General features: G+C 39.0%; 1 long non-coding RNA gene across 1 annotated transcript; it reads left to right on the plus strand.

Moving 5' to 3' along the window:
* The first annotated feature begins 6 nt into the window (after positions 1-6).
* LOC146436254 (uncharacterized) lies at positions 7-11,957 on the plus strand. Its single transcript, XR_014852594.1, has 2 exons — positions 7-1,759; positions 10,957-11,957. It is a non-coding gene; the product is annotated as an uncharacterized LOC146436254 (long non-coding RNA).
* Positions 11,958-13,773: the final 1,816 nt, after the last annotated feature.

Below are 13,773 nucleotides of genomic sequence, written 5' to 3' on the forward strand. Positions count from 1 at the left end.
ATTTTTTTCTTAAAGTTGTTGTTAAACAGTGTTCTTCTCCATTTAACCTTATTAAATCTTTAAATAGATATTCTTGCATTTCTCCTTGATGCTAAAAATGGCTTCCCTGAAAACATACCATGTAGCAAATTTTTAAATACTGAAAATTTAAAGTGGCCTAAAAATGCGCAGTGTCATTCTGAACCTAAATCCAAACTGTTACAAATAGTAATGCTATCTGAAATCAGGACTCATTTTGTGATGCATATCATTCCTTTTAGAGATGCTTTCTCTGGTAATTGAGCAGCAGCACTACTTTATCCAGTCACCCAGCATTGCAATACAGTAAGGATGAAGCAAAGCACAAACAGCAGGGCACATTTCAAATTAAAGGGCCCATTAGACTCTTCCTTCCTGTAGGCTCTTTAGAAAATTCAGTTACAAGAAATATCAAATCAGGCACACAATGTTTTATATATCATACCAGAGTTTGTTTGGTTTTGGTCTTGTTTTTATCCTCCTATACTATCAGCTTGATGTGTTACAAGTAGGCTAATGTATAGCTACAATTAATTGCATTAGTCATTGAAGAATAAATTAAAATACTAGACTTGGGAAGTGTGTAATCCAGAGCAAGTGTGATTATAAAGCAGGACACTATTAACTCATATGTTAATAGATATATTATCAGTTAACTACTAGAAAAAAAAGTGTTTTTAACTGAGGCTGTTTTTGGAAGGTATTTCCAGACATTACCACATTTTAATTTTGTACCTTTTTTTCATTATCAACATGTGAGAATATTTGAATCTGTAAACAAATATTAATAAACCATGTCAAAGAGTGCAGAAATACAAATATAAGAGTAAGTTCCTAGTTTATTTCTCTCAGTTCTGATTTTTGTTTTGAATTGCTGTTTTAAGGCTGCTCAGAATATTTGCCAGGGTCCAACAACTCATATTTTACTGAAAGAAACAAGTTATTTTCAAAAATAACTCGAATGCAGGTCGTACTGGAGACCATAGGCATCTCATTGAATTGATTAGAACTGATATTTTGCAAGTACCTGGCCTACACAAAGGAAAGAATCTCATTTGTTTTTTAAAAATTTGCATGGTTTTGGTCCAGGAGACATGTGACTGGTGAGATGAAAGACTGCTATTTTCTTCACAAGACTTGTCTGAGTTACTGAATAGAATGAATGTCATGTCCTTTTGGTAGATAATGTCTTCATCTCATCTTCACCTTGATGAGAAAACATGGAATACATTTGGATAAACAACATGGGAACTAGAAGCTGCAACTGTGTTGGCCATGCCACATTCAGCAAACCCAGCAAAATCCTGTTTGACCTGGAAGAAAACACTAGAAATCAGAAAGAAAGGTATCTCAATATCAGTTGCCACAACATCAGAAGGTTATCAGTTAAGAATGAGTTGAACACCAAGGAGTCAGAGAGACTTGGTGCATTTTGTTGTTTTTTTTTCTCTGAAAACAGATATGGGTTAGGGTTTTTTGGGGAAACCAACTGTCTAAATTATGTCTAAATTTTTTCATTTATATTTAAAGAGAAATATCTGTTTATATTGTCTTATGCCAAGTTTATGGTACATCTCCCTGGAACAATACACAAGTGCTGTGTTTTCAGAACTTGGCTAACTGAAAACTTCCCAAGCTCTTTGCACGGGAGGAGTGACACACACAGCAGAAGGATCCCTTGGCTGGAACAGGGATTGCACTGTGTTGACACAGATGGATTCACTTCCAACTCAAAAAACAGGTACGTTTTCATCTTGGTGAAGAGTTTGCAGAACAACTCTGATATTGTAAACTTCTCAGATGTTGCCTGAAATGAACATGTTTCTGAGTGGGCTCTTTGACAACACTGGGTGGCATTGAACAATATGGGACATTATAAAGTAATAGAACATGTACACAGATTTTTACAAGTTTATCATCCTCTGCCCTTCCAGCGCTTAGGCTGTAAAAGTACTGGGAGGAGCTCACAGCTAGCTTAGGTACACATACTTGTGCAGCAGTTTTGAGCACACAGACGGACATGATGACTTTATGTTTCCTCTCAAAGGAAGTGTTCGTGCCTTTGTGTATAATTAGCTCCCCTGTGAAGAAGACCTTAGAAGAAAAAGACTTGGTTCTTTTGTTAGACTTGTGGTTCGGAGGGGTGGATGGGGTTGGTAATGAGGTAGAAGAGAAGATTTTACACTTAGTCACAAGCAGTGCTGGAAGCAACTAAAACCATTAGTATAGACTGGCTCTGTGTGGGATTCCATTACCAGCAGAGAAGGAGACATTCACAAATGGAGAGTGGTTTCAGAGGAATGTCACAGGGTGGAAACTCCATTCCTTTCCAAGCTCTGAACCTAGGAGCTCATTTTCCATTAGGGAGCAAGAAAGAAGAAAAATAAATTTCCATGCAGAGAAACACCCTCTGTGAACCAAATAACACAACTAAACAGAGATGTGAATCACATTCCCGATTATGAGTGAAATTTGTTTTCCTGATGATTATGTAATATTTTATAACTGTCAAGAACTTTGGCATTAAATTCTACTGTAGGGGCACATAGGCAAGTTCAGCATAAACACCTATTTTTGAGGAAATTAATTGTTTTTAAGGAAATCAATAGAGTTAGTATCTAGACAAACTGAAAAACAAGTTAAAAATAAAATTAGGTATCTCACTTCCCTGTCTTTTATTGTTATCTCTGTGGTTTTACCTCATGTAATTTTAATATTTTGTTTCTCCTCTTGTTGTATAAAGTACAGCATAATCGGAAGGATCCACTAGACTAAAGTGTATCTGACAAGTCTTGATAAATATGATTTTTATGCAACTAGTGCACAGGAAAACAGAGAAAACCTTCATCTTACATTTTCAATGGTAGTTAGATAAAAATAGAGACAAGCAGCTATTCAAGTTGCAAACTGTCTTTAATAGGATGCTATTTCTTAGGAAGGAGGGCTTAAAAACCTTTTTTAATTAAGAAGGAGGAAGGACTGTCGCTGTTGAGCCGCTAGCAGAGTAAAGAAGAACCAGTTCTCAGTGGCAAGAAGGAAAGACCTTTATTGTTTTGATTTCATCATATATATAGAGTTTTCAAAGGTCACCCAGATTGGTCAGCCAGAAGCCTTCCCCCAGGCCTGATTGGCCAGGCCTGCACCGTCCAAGTCTTGGGACACTGTTTTTAATAACATCCAAACTTTATCTTTATTTATAAAACACAAAAAGAATTCTCATGGGAAAGGCCTGTGCTAGCCACAAAGGACTACTTATAAACTAGAGCTCTTGCCCTGTAAGAGTAATATGCATTAGTTGCTTTATTTGCATTATATGACTACATACAAAACTGGCAATTGTAAGAGTATATACAACACCTCTGCCTCAAAAATATATAAAACTGCATCTTCGTTCCCTCACAAATACACATGTAATGGTGCCAATACAAAGGTACTTGCACAAAAAGATATTGCTTATTATAATACTGTACAGGTTTAATTGATTTGATAAAAAGTAATTGGAGCCATATTGAAAATTACTAACTTCCCCTAAAGTTATGGAAAATGTTGGAAATGCTCTGCCTTCTCATCATAAGAACAGGGTGCCCAGAGAGTGGTGGAATCTCCCTCACTAGAGATATTCAAAACCCACCTGGATTCAGTCCTGAATAATATGCTCTAAGGGACCCTACTTGAGCAGAGGGGTTGGACTAGATGATCTCCAGTGGTGCCTCCCAACCTAAGCCATTCTGTGATTATATGATTCTGTGATAACTGTCGGTTGAGATAATTTCCAGCACCTGAAGCCCTGTAACTCTTTTTCTTCTCTCCTCTGTGCACCTTGTCTTTGAACCTGTCCCTCGGCTGGCCATGTAAAGCTGATAGGGACAGCCCCATGCAGAAGTCATGTCCCTCCAGCATGAGACCATATTTCAGAGGTGCAGGAAATGCAGATGGATGGGAAGTCAGAAGCAGCAAGCCATGGAGATAATTCTGCTTGGCTTCCTGTGTTCAAGCCCTTCACACACCGACAGGTTTCAAGCACATAGTGGGGAGGAGAGGGAGGCAACTTGGCTGAACCACACAACTGCCTTATGGCATGATGCAAAATTCCTGGGGATTGGATTTGGAGTCCTTTCATGTGGACAGTTAGAAGGTATGGTTTTAAGGACATTCTATCTTATGTCACAGAGGCCTACAAGCACTGAACACAGTATTGCTTAAATACTTTTAGAAACTAACATAACAAAGTCATTTTCTGATAATGTATTTTTAAGGTTTTAAAGTCTATAATATTTTCATTAATTAATTCTAATGATGGGAAAATTTGAGTTTAAATTGGACATTAAATACACTGAAAATTTAGCTTGGAAAAATGAGTAGAAAACTAGGAGTCACCATCAATGGAAAACGATTAAAAAATAAATATCAATTAATATGTTTTAGTTTAAAAAATCCCAAACCACACAAAACCAGTCTGTTAAGGACCACAAGTTACCTGTTGCTTTCTTCATGTTCTTTTCATTGTCAGTCATGTAACAGACATTATACTGGCACCATGGGTTTGAATCTCAGTAACTGACTTGAAGAGAGTGGGAAGGATTTTAATTTTTAGAAAAAAACAGCAGGTGGAAAGTGACTTGGTAAAGATGACAGCTGACTGAAAAAAAAATATAACAGCTGCCTACTCTTTACCCAAATGCCTGCTCTTTGGAGAAGCTGAAACTGAACATTTAGACAGGAAGGGATGCAGCTTGTTTTCCTTTGTGCTCTGTCATCTCACCCAGCAGTACTAACAGCATACATCAACCAGACTGTCTTCGACAAAGAACATGCTAAACTTTTACAAGTTGTTCTGCATCAGATAACGCTGTAATGCACTAACTGCAGAAAGTTGAAGACCTCTCCAAGCATACCTTTTGTTTTGCAATTAGCTTATGGTTTCTCAAGCAGGAAGTCAGCTTCAGGGGTAGTGGTTTTTCTGCAGCTAAGATAATCAACATAGGAATTGTCTGATCTTTGTAGGTTTTTAAACAGATACTTATGTGCAGAGTCAATGGATAGAGTTAAGTATGTCTGACACTACAGGAAAATTTCTCATAAAGCTATAAATAAATGGATATACAAACTACTAAAACAATAATTTCTTTGCATTCTAATGTTGATGGGATTTTTAAAATTCTGTATATTCTAGTTCTGTCTGGAGTATTTGTATATTTATGAATGATTGAAACCAAACAAGAAATAGTATGCTTATGCAGTAATATGCTAGCAACTTAGCTTCCTCTTGTCCTGTTTTCAGCTGGGGTAGAGCTTATTTTCTTCTCAGTAGCTGATGTGTGCTGTGTTTTGGATTCAGTAGGAGAATAATGTTAATAAAACATTGATATTGAGGTTGTTGCTAAGTCGTACTTACCCCAGGTCAGGGACTCCCACTCTACTCTGCACTGGTGCAGCCTCACCTCGAGTCCTATGTGCAGATTTGGTCAGTGCAATATAAGAAAGACATTAAGCTGTTACAGAGCATCCAAGGGAGGTCAACAAAGATGGTGAAGGGCCTTGAGGGACAGCCATATGGCTGGGGTCAGTTGGCTTGTACAACCTGGAGAGGAGCCCTGAGAGGGGACCTCATCACAGTCTACAACTTCCTCACGAGGGGAAGAAGAGCGGCAGGCACTGATCTCTTCTCTGTCATAACCAGTGACAGGACCTGAGGGAATGGCATGAAGTTGAGTCAGGGGAGGTTTATGCTGGATATTAGGAAGAGGTTCTTCACCCAGAGGGTGGTTGTGCACTGGAACAGCTCCCCAGGGAAGTGGTCACAGCACCAGCCTGACAGAGCTCAAGAAGCTTTTAGACATTGCCCTCAGGTACATGGTGTGACCCCTGGGGATGGTGCTGTGCAGAACTGGACTCGATGATCCCTGCAGGTCGCTTCCAATTCAGCGTACTCTGTGATTCTGGACTTTTCAGTGTCTCATCCTCTGCCAGTGGACACACAAAAGCCGGGAGGGAGCACAGCTGGGACAGCTGACCAAACTGGCCAAAGAGATATTCCATACCATCAAAAGCTCTGCCCTATATATATAAACTGGGGGGAGTTACATGGAAGGGGGCTAATTGTGGGTCAGGAATGGGCTGGGCATTGGTCAACACGTGGTGAGAAATTATATTGTCAGCACTTGTCTTTCTTGTGTTTTATCACCCCCACTCCCCCTCATTTATTTTTATTACTATTATTATTCCTTTGTTTCATATATCAAACTGTTCTTATGTCAACCCATGAATTCTATTTGCTTTTCTTTCCTGATTCTCCTCCCCATCCCTTCAGTGGGGGGAAGGGGAAGTGAGCAAGTGGCTGTGTGGTACTTTGTTGCCGACTGGGGCTAAACCACAAACATGAACAGGGGAAGTTTTGCTTGTTTGAGGATTACACAATGTAGGGTATTTAAATAAGTATCTGACTGGAAAAAGAAAAATTCCTACTGCAGTTCTACAGCTGTGACACTGGAGCTGGTGGATGCCAGTCTCCCATTCCTGGCAAAATATCTTCTGAGAACACGTGCAATTCATAGCCTGTTTCTATTGGAAATGTCTCACTCTCATTTTCTCTATTTCTTTCTACCAAAAGCAAATACCACAGTCTGAGAAGTGCAGTATTTCATTATTTAGTTGCATTCCTTTTTTATTATTAATTATTTATTTTTGAAGGAAATATGGACTATAAACATATTCTTGATAGAACACAGAACTCACAAGATACTGTGGCAACTTAAGAGTAAATTAAAATTGGATGTAGCGTGGGAAGCTAGGATGACACGTAGTGTTTTCACCTTGACAGCCTTTCACTGGAGGTGGCACAGCGAAAGATCTTGACACATCTTGACATCAGCATGAATGCCTTCAAGTGGAAGGCAGGTAATTGTTTCCAATGCAGTAAAAATCTAAACGGATCAGTAGTCATGAGAGAAAAAAAAATATTCTCTCTATTTCCTAGATGAGTGCTGATCTTTCATGTATTTTTAGAGGGAAAGTAAGTAGCTAAAAATAACATAATTTTAAAATAACATATATAAAAATAGCTATATATACATAATTAGAACTAATTTCCCTAGTAGAGTAAAGATGTGCAAAAAGTCCAGCATGGTAATTTGAAAATCTGAGATATTTGGAAATGTCATGATAAAAGCAGTGCAGAATTCCAGAAATCACCAAGAATAGAAGAAATTGAAGTATAGAGCAGTAGGTTCTATTTGCACGTTTCATTAGCTGTCTCATGAAGCTTTTCTGTTCTTTTTCTCCTGAGTTGTTCCCTTCTTATTCTCAATGTATTTAGCCATTTTCAGTTTTCTGAAATAATTGAAAATAATAGATCTGCAGACAATTCTAATATTTTAAAAGAAATAGTTTTCATACTTGAAATTTCAAGTTTATTTTGTGGGGATTGCAGATTATGTTACAATAAAACGTTTGGTTACCATTTATCTAAGGCAGAGAGATAACACAGTTAAAATATACATAACATAATACCTAGGTAATAAAGCTTGAATAGCATATGATGAGATGTAATAAAGAAAATATTAACTACTGAACAGGACTTAGCTGGGAAGAGCAGACAGTTTCCAAAGCCTGCAGGCTCACACAGTGATGCCACACACGCGTGTCAGCAAGGGAGGCTGCAGAGCTCTGGGCCTGCAGTGCTGCCCCCGAGTGACAAAACCTGTCCCCCGAGCCTGGGACACGAGTGACCATACCAGACGTGCCTACACTGCAGAGATCCAGTTCACACAGTCATACCCAGAAAGCTGACCTGAGCTTCTCTGCACTGAAAACATGCCACCTCTGTAGAACAGATAAGGATCGACCCACAAATAATAGAAAGGTATCTATATGTGTAAGCGTTTTCAGAGTTGTGACTCTGTAATTAACAAAACTGTTTCAACACGACTTTTACATATACCCCTTATGATAGAGAGATGTTGGTGCTTTGTGTAAAAGTAACTGTAATGAAAATGGGAGTAATAAATGTGATCATGCCACTGCCACCATAATAGTGCATGGTTTTGTCTGGTTTTATCTAAAAGTTTGTCAGGAGACAAATTCAGATCCAAAAATGGGTGGTAAAGAAGTTATATTATGGTCTCTAAAAACAGTTGCCATTGTCTAAATTGATGTCTGGTTTTACTCCATATTTACTAACCAGTCCCTACCTGTGAAAATATATGTGGTGCATTGGCTCTGTGAGCTTATTTGAGGATATGCTCTCTTTTCCAATTTGCTCTCCAAAATGAGCTGGACTCCATAGCCATTAGAGATCTTTGTATTTATTATAAAGGTAACAGGATCAGGTCATATAGGAGTAGTATATGTCTGAGTCACACAGTATCACTTTTTCTTCTCGTTTAGAATTACCAATGCTTTAAGAAAAAAGAGGTTGTGTAGGTCAGTGAGTGGTTAGTGGGACTGAATCCCAAGAGATTTGGATTCTATATTTAGCTTAGCAATTGACCTTCCTAGACATGCCATATCATTGCTCTGTGCCTCCTTTACCTGTCTATCTAACTTCCTACCCACTGTCTTGTTTGTTTGGATTCCAAGCTTTTCCTAGCAGATGCTATTTCATATTGGATTTACTTAGCACCTATCACAGGGAAGCTGTAATGCTAGTTAAGTCCAGCAGGCACATTTGTAATATAAATGTGTAAAAAGGAAGGGAAGGGGAAAAGAAGAAGTAACAAAAATAACAGTGAAAATTCTTCTTCATATGCAATTATCTTTTCCACTGGAGGAAAGAAAAACAAGTGAACTTATATAAAGAAATTAGATTAAAGTAACTCTAAAGATGAAGATAATGGAGAAAGAATTGGGGAAATGTAATAAATAAACCCACGAATCAATCATCTACCATTCCTTTAAACATTCAGTAGACAGAGAGCCTGTTACAGATGAAGGTTTAAGAAGAGCCCAGGCCCACACAGCAGAAGACAGATATAGGGGCCTGATTTGCCATCCCAAGCACAGGGGTATCATAACCACCCCTTACTGAACAATTGTGTAACTGATCAGTACAGGATGACTAGGGGGAAAACTAAGGAAGGAAACCCTGTGTATGCTCTTCAAAGTAAATTAGCTCAAAACCACACACCAGGTTGCTGTTCCTAGGCCAAGGAGTGCACTTAGATATGCACAGCAGAGCCCTCCAGTGATGTGTACCTCACTGTACATTCTATGAAACCATACAACAATTTTATCTACAGATTTTATTTCTTCAAATACTCTCCCTGTTGGTATATTTCAACAGCTTATGTCTGCCTCACATGAAAATCCCATTGCATAAGAGAAACAGAGAAGGGAGTTAAAGAAAGGGAGTTTGTGGCTTCTGTTCTCTGCTGTTTTCCAGTAAAGTTCTCTTTTGAGTTGGCAGAAGAAATGTAGTTACTGCTTGGTTTTGCCCAGCCCTACTCTAGCCCTGGATAGAGCAGCATGACTCTCAAGCCTGTACTGAGTTCCTAAAACTACACACATTCCATTGCAAAATGATCTAATGATCATTTTACCTAGCGATACATTACATTTGTAATTTGTTAAAATTATAAGGCTATTGTGACAGCACTTTGATACAACTGATCTGCAGTGATGAACAATACTTCTGTAACATTTAAATCCTTTAGCACCCTTCAAACATTCCAAAAACTAAAGGACATTAATTGTGTAGGCATTGCTTTAAGCTTAAAAACCTTTTTATGCAAGAAATTAAGTCTTCATCAAGAAAATAACTGCTGAAATCTTAATACCGCTCAATGACAGCCACATTTGAAGAGCAATTTTATAGCATAATGATTCTTGTTGCATAATTTGGACAGACTTTTGTTCTCATTTTAATTTCCCATAGACTGCTTGCTTTACCATCTCTCCTTCCCACACTGATTAAAAAGGAGAGATCAAAAGTCAAAAGAGAAAACATCAAGTCTTGGGCCTGGAGTTAAACTTATAAAGGCTTCAGTACAGCGCCTACTTCAGACATGCTGTGGCATATCTGACTAAAGCATTGGGTGCTTCATAATAGACTTGGGCAGCTGCATTCCCTCTGAGATCCCACTGCAGACACAAGTCCAAAATAGCAACTTTAAAACCCCCACTCACCTTCCACCCAGGACTAGAATATCTAAACTCCATGTTTCTTGATTTTTATATTCTTGAGGCATCTAAAATATGAACCTGCCCAAAAGATATGCCAGAAGAAGAGGCATTTTTTATTTCTATTTTACCTCACATGGGTCTGAAATCTAGAAATCAGTTCTTTATTCTAAACCTTGCTCCAGTAATGATCTGACAGGTTTTCTCACAGTAAGTCCACAGGACTGGATAGACCATAAAATGGAGTTTCAGATTCTTGCTTTATTATCAGCTGGAGGAGAGGTTTAAACCCACCATTTATACAATTTCATAGCAGTTACAGACTTAGCCAAGGACTGCAATGTTCACCTTTTTGTGCTGAAGAGAATCAAACACACATAATTCTCCCATTAGAAAAAATGTCTAACAATCAGTAGTTAGTGCATAAATTGCTGAACTGTGATACACAACAGGGTCACACTAGACAATAGAAGTTATTTCTCTAAACTCTGTAATAATCTGTGAAAATGTATGTGTTGTCATAAATAAGTAAATTAAAAAATAAATTAGGAATTTTATCCTTCTAGAAAATTTGTGACAAGTTTGTGACACAAGACATGATGCTTAGTGTCTCATCTAACTTTTGCCTTGGAGTCTGCCCAAGTCACTGCCTTTGGACTTGCAAGTGACTGAGGATTTTAGCAGGTGAGCTGAGTCCTATATATCATTTTTAAGCACTTCTGATCTCAAGTATTCTATAAATGTGGAATAATATAAGAGAAATTTTATTTTCCTTTCAATGTGCAGAATTATACCAGTCTGAAGCTTTTATTTCCTCCCCAGGAAGTTTTATCAACCCTTAAACTCTAAAACCACAGGTCTTCAGAATGAATGTGTTGTCTCAGTAATTCATTCTCAGCATGATTGCTTCAGTGGATCAAAAACATACCTCTTCAGAGAAGAAACCTCTACTGGATTTTCATGGCAAGATTTTGGCAGCAGGGGGACTACAATGAAGGCTTCTGTGAGAAGCTGCCAGAAACATCCCCCATGTCTGACAGAACCAATGCCAGCCATCTCCAAGATGGAGCTGCCTCTGGCTGAGTCCATCAGCAACAGTTTAATGCCTCTGGGATAACACATTTAAGATGGGGAGAAAAGCTGCTGCAGAGCAGTAGCTGGAGACAGGATTGAGAATATATAAAGGGAACAGCTCCACAGACACCAAGGTCAGCGAAGAAGTGGGGGAAGAGGTGCTGTAGGCACGGGAGCAGAGGTTGCCCAGTAGCCCATATGCAGACCATGGTGAGTCAGGCTGTCCATCTGCTGCCACTGTCCGTGGTGGAACAGATGTGCACCTGCAGCTCATGAAGGATTCCCATGCCCGAGCTGGTGGATGCTGGATGGAGGTGGAAGTCCACGCTGGAGCAGGCTCCTGGCAGGATCTGTGGCCCCATGGAGGGAGAAGCCCAAGATGGAGCAGGTTTGCTAGCAGGACTTGTGACCCTGTGGGGGACCCACACTGGAGCAGTTCATGAAGGACTGCAGCTCATGGAAAGGATTCACATTGGCAAAATTTGTGGAGGGCTCCTCTCCACTGGGGAGAAATGTGTGAGGAGTTCTCACTGAGGAGGAAGGAGCAGCAGAGACAGTGTATGATGAACTGACTGCAATCCCCATTCCCCATCCCCTATACCACTTGGCTGGAGGAGATAGAGGAAATCAGGAGTCAAGCTGGGCCTGGAAAGAAGGGAGAGGTGAGGGGAAGGTGTTTTTAAGATTTGTTTTTATTTCTTATTACCCTATTCTGATTTGCTTGGTAATAAATTAATTTTCTTAGTTAAGCCTGTTTTTTCCCACAACTATTTTCTGAGTGATCTCTCCCTGTCCTTATCTCAACACACGAGCCCCTGTATTTTCTCACCCCTGTCCAGCTGAGTTGGAGGGTGATAGAGCACTGTTGGTGGGCACAGGCATCTGGCCAGGGTCAACCTACCACAAAATCATACAGCCATTAGTTCATTTCTCAAGCTAACTAGGTGATGCTCCCGTATCTTTCCAACTGAAGTGGGAACTGGGAAGATACATTTCTTGAAATATGGTACACATAAAACATAAAACATACACATATAATGGACATAAGGCAAAAAGCAAAAAAATACACAACCCATTTCATGATAGTAGATGGGAAATCATTTCTCCACATAGGAAATACTGATAAAATTGTTCAGCAACTTGTCCCCATTTTAAGCCTCATGGAGCCTGGCATCTGCCTCCCTTATAGCTCAACTCAGTGTCACACAATTGCATTTTGAAATAGTGGTTACCCAAATAAACGGAATTCTTGACACAGAGAAATTTTTAAAACCTGAATTTTGCCTTGGATATAAAATTTCCAACCCTTCAACAAATTAACTACGTATTACTTCAAAATTAAATAAAAATTAAATAAAATACCAGAAACATTCTATAATCCTCTAAAAATGCAGTCTCTACTTACATAGAGTTGAGAAAAGGAAACTAAAATTCCTATTACATGAGTATCATCTCGGAGTGCTAGGATTCACAAGATGTGACAGACAATGGCAAAAAAATCAATTTTGCCTTTATCTACCACAAAGTTTATGAAAGGGATGTGCTGAAAGAAGAGCTTGTATTAAGCAGAATTTAAAAAGGAAATGTAGGCTGAGAAGTGAGATAAAGAGATGTTATTTTTTCTTCTGAGTGCCATTACAGACCCTTGATTCAGACTCGGTTAGAGGAAACTATTATGATCTGAAGGTTTTTTGTCTGATAGCAGCATTAACTCTATTGTACTGCATCCTTCTTCCCTTTTTTTCTTTCTCTTTTTTACTTCCTCTTCTGAAACCAAAACCAGCAATCCCTAAAAAAGCTCTAAAAACTCTCCAGAAACAGTCTGTACAGTTCAGGAAATGTTCCATTTGAAGACCCAAGGTTCCCTCTGGGAACCAGTTGTTGAGATGAATGCTATCCTCAGAGTACCCTGTTGGAGTGATTATTTAAAACAACACAATAACTATTATCTGTGCAGAACTAAAGAACAGCAATGTGCCCTGTATTATAACCCACATTTAAAGTGTTTGGCCATTTATAGGGCCACAGAGATGATCAGAGGGCTGGAGCACCTCTCCTGCCAACACAGGCGGAGAGGTTGTTCAGCCTGGAGAAGAGAAGATTCTGGGAAACCTTTTTACAGCCTTTCAGTACTTAAAGGAAGCTCATAAAAAAGCAGGAGAGCAAATTTTTACACAGGCAAATAGTGATAACAACTGCTTTAAAGCAAGAGATAAGATTAGATATCAGGAAGAAATTCTCTACTCAGAGGGTGGAGAGGCACTGGAGTAGGTTGCCCAGAGATATTGTGGATGCCCTATCATTGGAAGCATTCAAGGCCAGATTAAGTGTGGGGTCCTGAGCATTCTGATCCAGTGGGTGGCATTCCTAACCATGGTGAAGGGCTTGGAACTAGAGGATCTTTAAAGTCCCTTCCAACCCAAGTCTTTCTATGAATTATCATTTTGCTCTGCTCTGCTCAAATACACTTATGTCTGTGTGAGACATAAACACACAAAAGCATTTCTGTAGTCTAGTGACAGGGCAACTGCCATTATTGTACTTACAACCTTAGCCCTGGTTCAT

The sequence above is a fragment of the Lichenostomus cassidix genome, chromosome 5 (genome assembly GCF_008360975.1).
Source record: "Lichenostomus cassidix isolate B80296 chromosome 5, HeHo_3.0, whole genome shotgun sequence".
In the NCBI taxonomy this organism is placed as follows: Eukaryota; Metazoa; Chordata; class Aves; order Passeriformes; family Meliphagidae; genus Lichenostomus; species Lichenostomus cassidix.